We start from the raw sequence: 13385 nt of genomic DNA on the forward strand, positions 1-13385 counted from the left end.
TTGTGCCGAAGGCTATATTTAGGCTTGCATTGAAAGAGTGAACCCGGAGGGTCCAGTTGCATGTGGGGCTGCGTAAAGGCTCCCCTGGGGAGTGCAGATGTACCCAAAGCCTTCCTTTGGGGGCACTTTTGGATGGGCGAATGGGGCTTGTAACACATTTTCTGTGGCCCGAGCTTTCAGTCGACTGCCAGGCATGCTAGGGCTATATTTAGGCTTGCGGTGAAAGAGTGAACCCGGAGGGTCCAGTTGCATGTGGGGCTGCGTTAAGGCTCCCCTGGGGAGTCCAGTTGTACCCAAAGCCTTCCTTTGGGGGCACTTTGGGATGGTCCAAGGGGAATCGTTATGCGTTTTCTGAGGCCCGCTTTTTCAGTCTTCTCCCATTGCGTCGAGGGGTATATTTAGGCTTGCGGTGAAAGAGTGAACCCGGAGGGTCCAGTTGCATGTGGGGCTGCATAAAGGCTCCCCTGGGGAGTTCAGTTGTACCCAAAGCCTTCCTTTGGGGGCACTTCTGGATGGGTGAATGGGGCTTGAAACGCATTTTCTGGAGCCCGAGTTTTCAGTTTTCTGCCATGGTGTCTAGGGCTATATTCAGGGTTGCTCGTAAACAGTGAACAAGGAGGGTCCAGTTGCATGTGGGGCTGCGTAAAGGCTCCCCTGGGGAGTTCAGTTGTACCCAAAGCCTTCCTCTAGGGGCACTTTTGGATGGGCGAATTAGGCTTTTAATGCATTTTCTGGGGCTCGAGTGTTCAGTCGACTGCCAGGAGGGCCAGGGCTATATTTAGGGTTGCTGTGAAAGAGCGAATACGGAGGGTCCAGTTGCATGTGGGGCTGCGTTAAGGCTCCCCTGGGGAGTCCAGTTGTACCCAAAGCATTCCTCTGGGGGCACTTTTGGATGGGCGAATTAGGCTTTTAACGCATTTTCTGGGGCCCGAGTTTTCAGTCGACTGCCAGGCGGGCCAGGGTTATATTTAGGGTTGCTGTGAAAGAGTGAACCCGGAGGGTCCAGTTGCATGTGGGGCTGCATAAAGGCTCCCCTGGGGAGTTCACTTGTACCCAAAGCCTTCCTTTGGGGGTACTTCTGGACGGGCGAATGGTGCTCGTAACGCATTTTCTGTGGCCCAAGCTTTCAGTCGACTGCCAGGCGTGCTAGGGCTATATTTAGGCTTGCGGTGAAAGAGTGAACCCGGAGGGTCCAGTTGCATGTGGGTCTGTGTAAAGGCTCCCCTGGGGAGTTCACTTGTACCCAAAGCTTTCCTCTGGGGGCACTTCTGGATGGGTGAATGGGGCTTGAAACGCATTTTCTGGAGCCCGAGTTTTCAGTCTTCTGCCATGGTGGCTAGGGGTATATTTAGGGTTGCTCGTAAACAGTGAACAAGGAGGGTCCAGTTGCATGTGGGGCTGCGTAAAGGCTCCCCTGGGGAGTTCAGTTGTACCCAAAGCCTTCCTCTGGGGGAACTTCTGGATGGGCGAATTAGGCTTTTAACTGTTTTTCTGGGGCCCGAGTTTTCAGTCGACTGCCAGGCGGGCCAGGGCTATATTTAGGGTTGCTGTGAAAGAGCGAATATGGAGGGTCCAGTTGCATGTGGGGCTGCGTTAAGGCTCCCCTGCGGAGTCCAGTTGTACCCAAAGCCTTCCTTTGGGTGCACTTTGGGATGGTCCAAGGGGAATCGCAATGCGTTTTCTGAGGCCCGCTTTTTCAGTCTTCTCCCATTGTGCCGACGGCTATATTTAGGGTTGCTGTGAAAGAGTGAACCCGGAGGGTCCAGTTGCATGTGGGGCTGCATAAAGGCTCCCCTGGGGAGTTCACTTGTACCCAAAGCCTTCCTTTGGGGGCACTTCTGATGAGCGAATTAGGATTTTAACGCATTTTCTGGGGCCCGAGTTTTCAGTCGTCTGCCATGCGGGCCAGGGTTATATTTAGGGTTGCTGTGAAAGAGCGAATACGGAGGGTCCAGTTGCATGTGGGGCTGCATAAAGGCTCCCCTGGGGAGTTCACTTGTACCCAAAGCCTTCCTTTGGGGGCACTTCTGGATGGGCGAAAGGGGCTTGAAACGCTTTTCCTGTGGCCCGAGTTTTCAGTCTTCTGCCATGCTGGCTAGTGTTATATTTAGGGTTGCTTGTAAACAGCAAACACGGGGTGTCCAGTTGCGTATGGGCCTGCATAAAGGCTCCCCTGTGGAGTTCACTTGTACCCAAAGCCTTCCTCTGGGGGCACTTTTGGATGGGCGAATGGGGCTTGTAGCACGTTTTTTGGGGCCCGATTTTTCAGTCGTCTGCCATGCGGGCCAGGGTTATATTTAGGGTTGCTGTGAAAGAGCGAATACGGAGGGTCCAGTTGCATGTGGGGCTGCATAAAGGCTCCCCTGGGGAGTTCACTTGTACCCAAAGCCTTCCTTTGGGGGCACTTCTGGATGGGCGAAAGGGGCTTGAAACTCTTTTTCTGTGGCCCGAGTTTTCAGTCTTCTGCCATGCTGGCTAGGGTTATATTTAGGGTTGCTGTAAAGAGCGAACACGGAGGGTCCAGTTGCATGTGGGGCTGCGTAAAGGCTCCCCTGGGGAGTTCAGTTGTACCCAAAACCTTCCTTTGGGGGCACTTTTGGATGGGCGAACTAGGCTTTTAACGCATTTTCTGGAGCCCGAGTTTTCAGTCGACTGCCAGGTGGGCCAGGGCTATATTTAGGGTTGCTGTGAAAGAGTGAACCCGGAGGGTCCAGTTGCATGTGGGGCTGCATAAAGGCTCCCCTGGGGAGTTCACTTGTACCCAAAGCCTTCCTTTGGGGGCACTTCTGGATGGGTGAATGGGGCTTGAAACGCTTTTTCTGTGGCCCGAGTTTTCAGTCTTCTGCCATGGTGGCTAGGGATATATTTAGGGTTGCTGTGAAAGAGCGAATACAGAGTGTCCAGTTGCATGTGGGGCTGCATAAAGGCTCCCCTGGGGAGTTCAGTTGTACCCAAAGCCTTCCTTTGGGGGCACTTCTGGATGGGCGAACTAGGCTTTTAACGCATTTTCTCGGGCCCGAGTTTTCAGTCGACTGTCATGCGGGCCGGGGTTATATTTAGGGTTGCTGTGAAAGAGCGAATACGGAAAGTCCAGTTGCATGTGGGGCTGCATAAAGGCTCCCCTGGGGAGTTCACTTGTACCCAAAGCCTTCTTTTGGGGGCACTTCTGGATGGGCGAAAGGGGCTTGAAACTCTTTTTCTGTGGCCCAAGTTTTCAGTCTTCTGCCATGCTGGCTACGGTTACATTTATGGTTGCTGTGAAAGAGCGAACACGGAGGGACCAGTTGCATGTGGGGCTGCATAAAGACTCCCCTGGGGAGTTCAGATGTACCCAAAGCCTTCCTTTGGGGGCACTTCTGGATGGGCGAATGGGGCTCGTAACACATTTTCTGTGGCTCGAACTTTCAGTCGACTGCCAGGCGTGCTAGGGCTATATTTAGGCTTGCTGTGAAAGAGTGAACCCGGAGGGTCCAGTTGCATGTGGGGCTGCATAAAGGCTCCCCTGGGGAGTTCACTTGTACCCAAAGCCTTCCTTTGGGGGCACTTCTGGATGGGTGAATGGGGCTTGAAACGCATTTTCTGGAGCCCGAGTTTTCAGTCTTCTGCCATGGTGGCTAGGGGTATATTTAGGGTTGCTCGTAAACAGTGAACAAGGAGGGTCCAGTTGCATGTGGGGCTGCGTAAAGGCTCCCCTGGGGAGTTCAGTTGTACCCAAAGCCTTCCTCTGGGGGCACTTTTGGATGGGCGAATTAGGCTTTTAATGCATTTTCTGGGGCCCGAGTTTTCAGTCGACTGCCAGGCGGGCCAGGGCTATATTTAGGGTTGCTGTGAAAGAGCGAATACGGAGGGTCCAGTTCCATGTGGGGCTGCGTTAAGGCTCCCCTGGGGAGTCCAGTTGTACCCAAAGCCTTCCTTTGGGGGCACTTTGGGATGGTCCAAGGGGAATCGCAATGCATTTTCTGAGGCCCGCTTTTTCAGTCTTCTCCCATTGTGCCGAAGGCTATATTTAGGCTTGCATTGAAAGAGTGAACCCGGAGGGTCCAGTTGCATGTGGGGCTGAGTAAAGGCTCCCCTGGGGAGTGCAGATGTACCCAAAGCCTTCCTTTGGGGGCACTTTTGGATGGGCGAATGGGGCTTGTAACACATTTTCTGTGGCCCGAGCTTTCAGTCGACTGCCAGGCATGCTAGGGCTATATTTAGGCTTGCGGTGAAAGAGTGAACCCGGAGGGTCCAGTTGCATGTGGGGCTGCGTTAAGGCTCCCCTGGGGAGTCCAGTTGTACCCAAAGCCTTCCTTTGGGGGCACTTTGGGATGGTCCAAGGGGAATCGTTATGCGTTTTCTGAGGCCCGCTTTTTCAGTCTTCTCCCATTGCGTCGAGGGGTATATTTAGGCTTGCGGTGAAAGAGTGAACCCGGAGGGTCCAGTTGCATGTGGGGCTGCATAAAGGCTCCCCTGGGGAGTTCAGTTGTACCCAAAGCCTTCCTTTGGGGGCACTTCTGGATGGGTGAATGAGGCTTGAAACGCATTTTCTGGAGCCCGAGTTTTCAGTTTTCTGCCATGGTGACTAGGGCTATATTCAGGGTTGCTCGTAAACAGTGAACAAGGAGGGTCCAGTTGCATGTGGGGCTGCGTAAAGGCTCCCCTGGGGAGTTCAGTTGTACCCAAAGCCTTCCTCTAGGGGCACTTTTGGATGGGCGAATTAGGCTTTTAATGCATTTTCTGGGGCTCGAGTGTTCAGTCGACTGCCAGGAGGGCCAGGGCTATATTTAGGGTTGCTGTGAAAGAGCGAATACGGAGGGTCCAGTTGCATGTGGGGCTGCGTTAAGGCTCCCCTGGGGAGTCCAGTTGTACCCAAAGCGTTCCTCTGGGGGCACTTTTGGATGGGCGAATTAGGCTTTTAATGCATTTTCTGGGGCCCGAGTTTTCAGTCGACTGCCAGGCGGGCCAGGATTATATTTAGGGTTGCTGTGAAAGAGTGAACCCGGAGGGTCCAGTTGCATGTGGGGCTGCGTTAAGGCTCCCCTGGGGAGTTCACTTGTACCCAAAGCCTTCCTTTGGGGGCACTTCTGGACGGGCGAATGGGGCTCGTAACGCATTTTCTGTGGCCCAAGCTTTCAGTCGACTGCCAGGCGTGCTAGGGCTATATTTAGGCTTGCGGTGAAAGAGTGAACCCGGAGGGTCCAGTTGCATGTGGGTCTGTGTAAAGGCTCCCCTGGGGAGTTCACTTGTACCCAAAGCTTTCCTCTGGGGGCACTTCTGGATGGGTGAATGGGGCTTGAAACGCATTTTCTGGAGCCCGAGTTTTCAGTCTTCTGCCATGGTGGCTAGGGGTATATTTAGGGTTGCTCGTAAACAGTGAACAAGGAGGGTCCAGTTGCATGTGGGGCTGCGTAAAGGCTCCCCTGGGGAGTTCAGTTGTACCCAAAGCCTTCCTTTGGGGGCACTTCTGGATGGGCGAAAGTGGCTTGAAACGCATTTTCTGGAGCCCGAGTTTTCAGTCTTCTGCCATGGTGGCTAGGGGTATATTTAGGCTTGCGGTGAACGAGTGAACCCGGAGGGTCCAGTTGCATGTGGGGCTGCGTTAAGGCTCCCCTGGGGAGCTCAGATGTACCCAAAGCCTTCCTTTGGGGGCACTTCTGGATGGGCGAAAGGGGCTTGAAACGCTTTTTCTGTGGCCCGAGTTTTCAGTCTTCTGCCATGCTGGCTAGGGTTATATTTAGGGTTGCTGTAAAGAGCGAACACGGAGGGTCCAGTTGCATGTGGGGCTGCATAAAGGCTCCCCTGGTGAGCTCAGATGTACCCAAAGCCTTCCTTTGGGGGCACTTCTGGATGGGCAAATGGGGCTCGTAACACATTTTCTGTGGCTCGAACTTTCAGTCTTCTGCCAGGCGTGCTAGGGCTATATTTAGGCTTGCGGTGAAAGAGTGAACCCGGAGGGTCCAGTTGCATGTGGGGCTGCATAAAGGCTCCCCTGGGGAGTTCACTTGTACCCAAAGCCTTTCTTTGGGGGCACTTCTGGATGGGTGAATGGGGCTTGAAATGCATTTTCTGGAGCCCGAGTTTTCAGTCTTCTGCCATGGTGGCTAGGGGTATATTTAGGGTTGCTCGTAAACAGTGAACAAGGAGGGTCCAGTTGCGTATGGGCCTGCATAAAGGCTCCCCTGGGGAGTTCACTTGTACCCAAAGCCTTCCTTTGGGGGCACTTTTGGATGATCGAATGGGGCTTGTAGCACGTTTTCTGTGACCCGATTTTTCAGTCGTCTGCCATGCGGGCCAGGGTTATATTTAGGGTTGCTGTAAAGAGCGAACACGGAGGGTCCAGTTGCATGTGGGGCTGCGTTAAGGCTCCCCTGGGGAGTTCAGATGTACCCAAAGCCTTCCTTTGGGGGCACTTTTGGATGGGCGAATGGGGCTCGTAACACATTTTCTGTGGCCCGAGCTTTCAGTCGACTGCCAGGCGTGCTAGGGCTATATTTAGGCTTGCGGTGAAAGAGTGAACCCGGAGGGTCCAGTTGCATGTGGGGCTGCATAAAGGCTCCCCTGGGGAGTTCAGTTGTACCCAAAGCCTTCCTTTGGGGACACTTCTGGATGGGTGAATGGGGCTTGAAACGCATTTTCTGGAGCCCGAGTTTTCAGTCTTCTGCCATGGTGGCTAGGGGTATATTTAGGCTTGCTCGTAAACAGTGAATACGGAGGGTCCAGTTGCATGTGGGGCTGCGTAAAGGCTCCCCTGGGGAGTTCAGTTGTACCCAAAGCCTTCCTCTGGGGGCACTTTTGGATGGGCGAATTAGGCTTTAAATGCATTCTCTGGGGCCTGAGTTTTCAGTCTTCTGCCATGGTGGCTAGGGGTATATTTAGGGTTGCTCGTAAACAGTGAACAAGGAGGGTCCAGTTGCATGTGGGGCTGCGTAAAGGCTCCCCTGGGGAGTCCAGTTGTACCCAAAGCCTTCCTTTGGGGGCACTTTGGGATGGTCCAAGGGGAATCGCAATGCATTTTCTGAGGCCCGCTTTTTCAGTCTTCTCCCATTGTGCCGAAGGCTATATTTAGGCTTGCATTGAAAGAGTGAACCCGGAGGGTCCATTTGCATGTGGGGCTGCGTAAAGGCTCATCTGGGGAGTGCAGATGTACCCAAAGCCTTCCTTTGGGGGCACTTTTGGATGGGCGAATGGGGCTCGTAACACATTTTCTGTGGCCCGAGCTTTCAGTCGACTGCCAGGCATGCTAGGGCTATATTTAGGCTTGCGGTGAAAGAGTGAACCCGGAGGGTCCAGTTGCATGTGGGGCTGCGTTAAGGCTCCCCTGGGGAGTCCAGTTGTACCCAAAGCCTTCCTTTGGGGGCACTTTGGGATGGTCCAAGGGGAATCGTTATGCGTTTTCTGAGGCCCGCTTTTTCAGTCTTCTCCCATTGCGTCGAGGGGTATATTTAGGCTTGCGGTGAACGAGTGAACCCGGAGGGTCCAGTTGCATGTGGGGCTGCATAAAGGCTCCCCTGGGGAGTTCAGTTGTACCCAAAGCCTTCCTTTGGGGGCACTTCTGGATGGGTGAATGAGGCTTGAAACGCATTTTCTGGAGCCCGAGTTTTCAGTTTTCTGCCATGGTGTCTAGGGCTATATTCAGGGTTGCTCGTAAACAGTGAACAAGGAGGGTCCAGTTGCATGTGGGGCTGCGTAAAGGTTCCCCTGGGGAGTTCAGTTGTACCCAAAGCCTTCCTCTAGGGGCACTTTTGGATGGGCGAATTAGGCTTTTAATGCATTTTCTGGGGCTCGAGTGTTCAGTCGACTGCCAGGAAAGCCAGGGCTATATTTAGGGTTGCTGTGAAAGAGCGAATACGGAGGGTCCAGTTGCATGTGGGGCTGCGTTAAGGCTCCCCTGGGGAGTCCAGTTGTACCCAAAGAATTCCTCTGGGGGCACTTTTGGATGGGCGAATTAGGCTTTTAACGCATTTTCTGGGGCCCGAGTTTTCAGTCGACTGCCAGGCGGGCCAGGGTTATATTTAGGGTTGCTGTGAAAGAGTGAACCCGGAGGGTCCAGTTGCATGTGGGGCTGCATAAAGGCTCCCCTGGGGAGTTCACTTGTACCCAAAGCCTTCCTTTGGGGGCACTTCTGGACGGGCGAATGGGGATCGTAACGCATTTTCTGTGGCCCAAGCTTTCAGTCGACTTCCAGGCGTTCTAGGGCTATATTTAGGCTTGCGGTGAAAGAGTGAACCCGGAGGGTCCAGTTCCATGTGGGGCTGCATAAAGGCTCCCCTGGGGAGTTCACTTGTACCCAAAGCCTTCCTTTGGGGGCACTTCTGGATGGGCGAAAGTGGCTTGAAACGCATTTTCTGGAGCCCGAGTTTTCAGTCTTCTGCCATGGTGGCTAGGGGTATAATTAGGGTTGCTCGTAAACAGTGAATACGGAGGGTCCAGTTGCATGTGGGGCTGCGTAAAGACTCCCCTGGGGAGTTCAGTTGTACCCAAAGCCTTCCTTTGGGGGCACTTCAGGATGGGTGAATGGGGCTTGAAACGCATTTTCTGGGGCCCGAGTTTTCAGTCGACTGCCAGGCGGGCCAGGGCTATATTTAGGGTTGCTGTGAAAGAGCGAATACGGAGGGTCCAGTTCCATGTGGGGCTGCGTTAAGGCTCCCCTGGGGAGTCCAGTTGTACCCAAAGCCTTCCTTTGGGGGCACTTTGGGATGGTCCAAGAGGAATCGCAATGCGTTTTCTGAGGCCCGCTTTTTCAGTCTTCTCCCACTGTGCCGAGGGCTATATTTAGGCTTGCGGTGAAAGAGTGAACCCGGAGGGTCCAGTTGCATGTGGGGCTGCATAAAGGCTCCCCTGGGGAGCTCAGATGTACCCAAAGCCTTCCTTTGGGGGCACTTCTGGATGGGCGAAAGGGGCTTGAAACGCTTTTTCTGTGGCCCGAGTTTTCAGTCTTCTGCCATGCTGGCTAGGGTTATATTTAGGGTTGCTGTAAAGAGCGAACACGGAGGGTCCAGTTCCATGTGGGGCTGCATAAAGGCTCCCCTGGGGAGCTCAGATGTACCCAAAGCCTTATTTTGGGGTCACTTCTGGATGGGCAAATGGGGCTCGTAACACATTTTCTGTGGCTCGAACTTTCAGTCTTCTGCCAGGCGTGCTAGGGCTATATTTAGGCTTGCGGTGAAAGAGTGAACCAGGAGGGTCCAGTTGCATGTGGGGCTGCATAAAGGCTCCCCTGGGGAGTTCACTTGTACCCAAAGCCTTCCTTTGGGGGCACTTCTGGATGGGTGAAAGGGGCTTGAAACGCTTTTTCTGTGGCCCGAGTTTTCAGTCTTCTGCCATGGTGGCTAGGGTTATATTTAGGGTTGCTTTAAAGAGCGAACACGGAGGGTCCAGTTTCATGTGAGGCTGCGTTAAGGCTCCCCTGGGGAGTTCACTTGTACCCAAAGCCTTCCTTTGGGGGCACTTTTGGATGATCGAATGGGGCTTGTAGCACGTTTTCTGTGACCCGATTTTTCAGTCGTCTGCCATGCGGGCCAGGGTTATATTTAGGGTTGCTGTAAAGAGCGAACACGGAGGGTCCAGTTGCATGTGGGGCTGCGTTAAGGCTCCCCTGGGGAGTTCAGATGTACCCAAAGCCTTCCTTTGGGGGCACTTTTGGATGGGCGAATGGGGCTCGTAACACATTTTCTGTGGCCCGAGCTTTCAGTCGACTGCCAGGCGTGCTAGGGCTATATTTAGGCTTGCGGTGAAAGAGTGAACCCGGAGGGTCCAGTTGCATGTGGGGCTGCATAAAGGCTCCCCTGGGGAGTTCAGTTGTACCCAAAGCCTTCCTTTGGGGACACTTCTGGATGGGTGAATGGGGCTTGAAACGCATTTTCTGGAGCCCGAGTTTTCAGTCTTCTGCCATGGTGGCTAGGGGTATATTTAGGCTTGCTCGTAAACAGTGAATACGGAGGGTCCAGTTGCATGTGGGGCTGCGTAAAGGCTCCCCTGGGGAGTTCAGTTGTACCCAAAGCCTTCCTCTGGGGGCACTTTTGGATGGGCGAATTAGGCTTTAAATGCATTCTCTGGGGCCTGAGTTTTCAGTCTTCTGCCATGGTGGCTAGGGGTATATTTAGGGTTGCTCGTAAACAGTGAACAAGGAGGGTCCAGTTGCATGTGGGGCTGCGTAAAGGCTCCCCTGGGGAGTCCAGTTGTACCCAAAGCCTTCCTTTGGGGGCACTTTGGGATGGTCCAAGGGGAATCGCAATGCATTTTCTGAGGCCCGCTTTTTCAGTCTTCTCCCATTGTGCCGAAGGCTATATTTAGGCTTGCATTGAAAGAGTGAACCCGGAGGGTCCATTTGCATGTGGGGCTGCGTAAAGGCTCATCTGGGGAGTGCAGATGTACCCAAAGCCTTCCTTTGGGGGCACTTTTGGATGGGCGAATGGGGCTCGTAACACATTTTCTGTGGCCCGAGCTTTCAGTCGACTGCCAGGCATGCTAGGGCTATATTTAGGCTTGCGGTGAAAGAGTGAACCCGGAGGGTCCAGTTGCATGTGGGGCTGCGTTAAGGCTCCCCTGGGGAGTCCAGTTGTACCCAAAGCCTTCCTTTGGGGGCACTTTGGGATGGTCCAAGGGGAATCGTTATGCGTTTTCTGAGGCCCGCTTTTTCAGTCTTCTCCCATTGCGTCGAGGGGTATATTTAGGCTTGCGGTGAACGAGTGAACCCGGAGGGTCCAGTTGCATGTGGGGCTGCATAAAGGCTCCCCTGGGGAGTTCAGTTGTACCCAAAGCCTTCCTTTGGGGGCACTTCTGGATGGGTGAATGAGGCTTGAAACGCATTTTCTGGAGCCCGAGTTTTCAGTTTTCTGCCATGGTGTCTAGGGCTATATTCAGGGTTGCTCGTAAACAGTGAACAAGGAGGGTCCAGTTGCATGTGGGGCTGCGTAAAGGTTCCCCTGGGGAGTTCAGTTGTACCCAAAGCCTTCCATTAGGGGCACTTTTGGATGGGCGAATTAGGCTTTTAATGCATTTTCTGGGGCTCGAGTGTTCAGTCGACTGCCAGGAAAGCCAGGGCTATATTTAGGGTTGCTGTGAAAGAGCGAATACGGAGGGTCCAGTTGCATGTGGGGCTGCGTTAAGGCTCCCCTGGGGAGTCCAGTTGTACCCAAAGAATTCCTCTGGGGGCACTTTTGGATGGGCGAATTAGGCTTTTAACGCATTTTCTGGGGCCCGAGTTTTCAGTCGACTGCCAGGCGGGCCAGGGTTATATTTAGGGTTGCTGTGAAAGAGTGAACCCGGAGGGTCCAGTTGCATGTGGGGCTGCATAAAGGCTCCCCTGGGGAGTTCACTTGTACCCAAAGCCTTCCTTTGGGGGCACTTCTGGACGGGCGAATGGGGCTCGTAACGCATTTTCTGTGGCCCAAGCTTTCAGTCGACTTCCAGGCGTTCTAGGGCTATATTTAGGCTTGCGGTGAAAGAGTGAACCCGGAGGGTCCAGTTCCATGTGGGGCTGCATAAAGGCTCCCCTGGGGAGTTCACTTGTACCCAAAGCCTTCCTTTGGGGGCACTTCTGGATGGGCGAAAGTGGCTTGAAACGCATTTTCTGGGGCCCGAGTTTTCAGTCGACTGCCAGGCGGGCCAGGGCTATATTTAGGGTTGCTGTGAAAGAGCGAATACGGAGGGTCCAGTTCCATGTGGGGCTGCGTTAAGGCTCCCCTGGGGAGTCCAGTTGTACCCAAAGCCTTCCTTTGGGGGCACTTTGGGATGGTCCAAGGGGAATCGCAATGCGTTTTCTGAGGCCCGCTTTTTCAGTCTTCTCCCACTGTGCCGAGGGCTATATTTAGGCTTGCGGTGAAAGAGTGAACCCGGAGGGTCCAGTTGCATGTGGGGCTGCATAAAGGCTCCCCTGGGGAGCTCAGATGTACCCAAAGCCTTCCTTTGGGGCCACTTCTGGATGGGTGAATGTGGCTTGAAACGCTTTTTCTGTGGCCCGAGTTTTCAGTCTTCTGCCATGCTGGCTAGGGTTATATTTAGGGTTGCTGTAAAGAGCGAACACGGAGGGTCCAGTTCCATGTGGGGCTGCATAAAGGCTCCCCTGGTGAGCTCAGATGTACCCAAAGCCTTATTTTGGGGTCACTTCTGGATGGGCAAATGGGGCTCGTAACACATTTTCTGTGGCTCGAACTTTCAGTCTTCTGCCAGGCGTGCTAGGGCTATATTTAGGCTTGCGGTGAAAGAGTGAACCCGGAGGGTCCAGTTGCATGTGGGGCTGCATAAAGGCTCCCCTGGGGAGTTCACTTGTACCCAAAGCCTTCCTTTGGGGGCACTTCTGGATGGGTGAAAGGGGCTTGAAACGCTTTTTCTGTGGCCCGAGTTTTCAGTCTTCTGCCATGGTGGCTAGGGTTATATTTAGGGTTGCTGTAAAGAGCGAACACGGAGGGTCCAGTTTCATGTGAGGCTGCGTTAAGGCTCCCCTGGGGAGTTCAGATGTACCCAAAGCCTTCCTTTGGGGGCACTTTTGGATGGGCGAATGGGGCTCGTAACACATTTTCTGTGGCCCGAGCTTTCAGTCGACTGCCAGGCGTGCTAGGGCTATATTTAGGCTTGCGGTGAAACAGTGAACCCGGAGGGTCCAGTTGCATGTGGGGCTGCATAAAGGCTCCCCTGGGGAGTTCAGTTGTACCCAAAGCCTTCCTTTGGGGACACTTCTGGATGGGTGAATGGGGCTTGAAACGCATTTTCTGGAGCCCGAGTTTTCAGTCTTCTGCCATGGTGGCTAGGGGTATATTTAGGCTTGCTCGTAAACAGTGAATACGGAGGGTCCAGTTGCATGTGGGGCTGCGTAAAGGCTCCCCTGGGGAGTTCACTTGTACCCAAAGCCTTCCTCTGGGGGCACTTTTGGATGGGCGAATTAGGCTTTAAATGCATTCTCTGGGGCCTGAGTTTTCAGTCTTCTGCCATGGTGGCTAGGGGTATATTTAGGGTTGCTCGTAAACAGGGAACAAGGAGGGTCCAGTTGCATGTGGGGCTGCGTAAAGGCTCCCCTGGGGAGTTCAGTTGTACCCAAAGCCTTCCTCTGGGGGCACTTTTGGATGGGCGAATTAGGCTTTTAATGCATTTTCTGGGGCCCGAGTTTTCAGTCGACTGCCATGCGGGCCAGGGCTATATTTAGGGTTGCTGTGAAAGAGCGAATACGGAGGGTCCAGTTCCATGTGGGGCTGCGTTAAGGCTCCCCTGGGGAGTCCAGTTGTACCCAAAGCCTTCCTTTGGGGGCACTTTGGGATGGTCCAAGGGGAATCGCAATGCGTTTTCTGAGGCCCGCTTTTTCAGTCTTCTCCCATTGTGCCGAGGGCTATATTTAGGCTTGCGGTGAAAGAGTGAACCCGGAGGGTCCAGTTGCATGTGGGGCTGCATAAAGGCTCCCCTGGGGAGTT

Source organism: Anas acuta, chromosome 24 (genome assembly GCF_963932015.1).
Source record: "Anas acuta chromosome 24, bAnaAcu1.1, whole genome shotgun sequence".
In the NCBI taxonomy this organism is placed as follows: domain Eukaryota; kingdom Metazoa; phylum Chordata; class Aves; order Anseriformes; family Anatidae; genus Anas; species Anas acuta.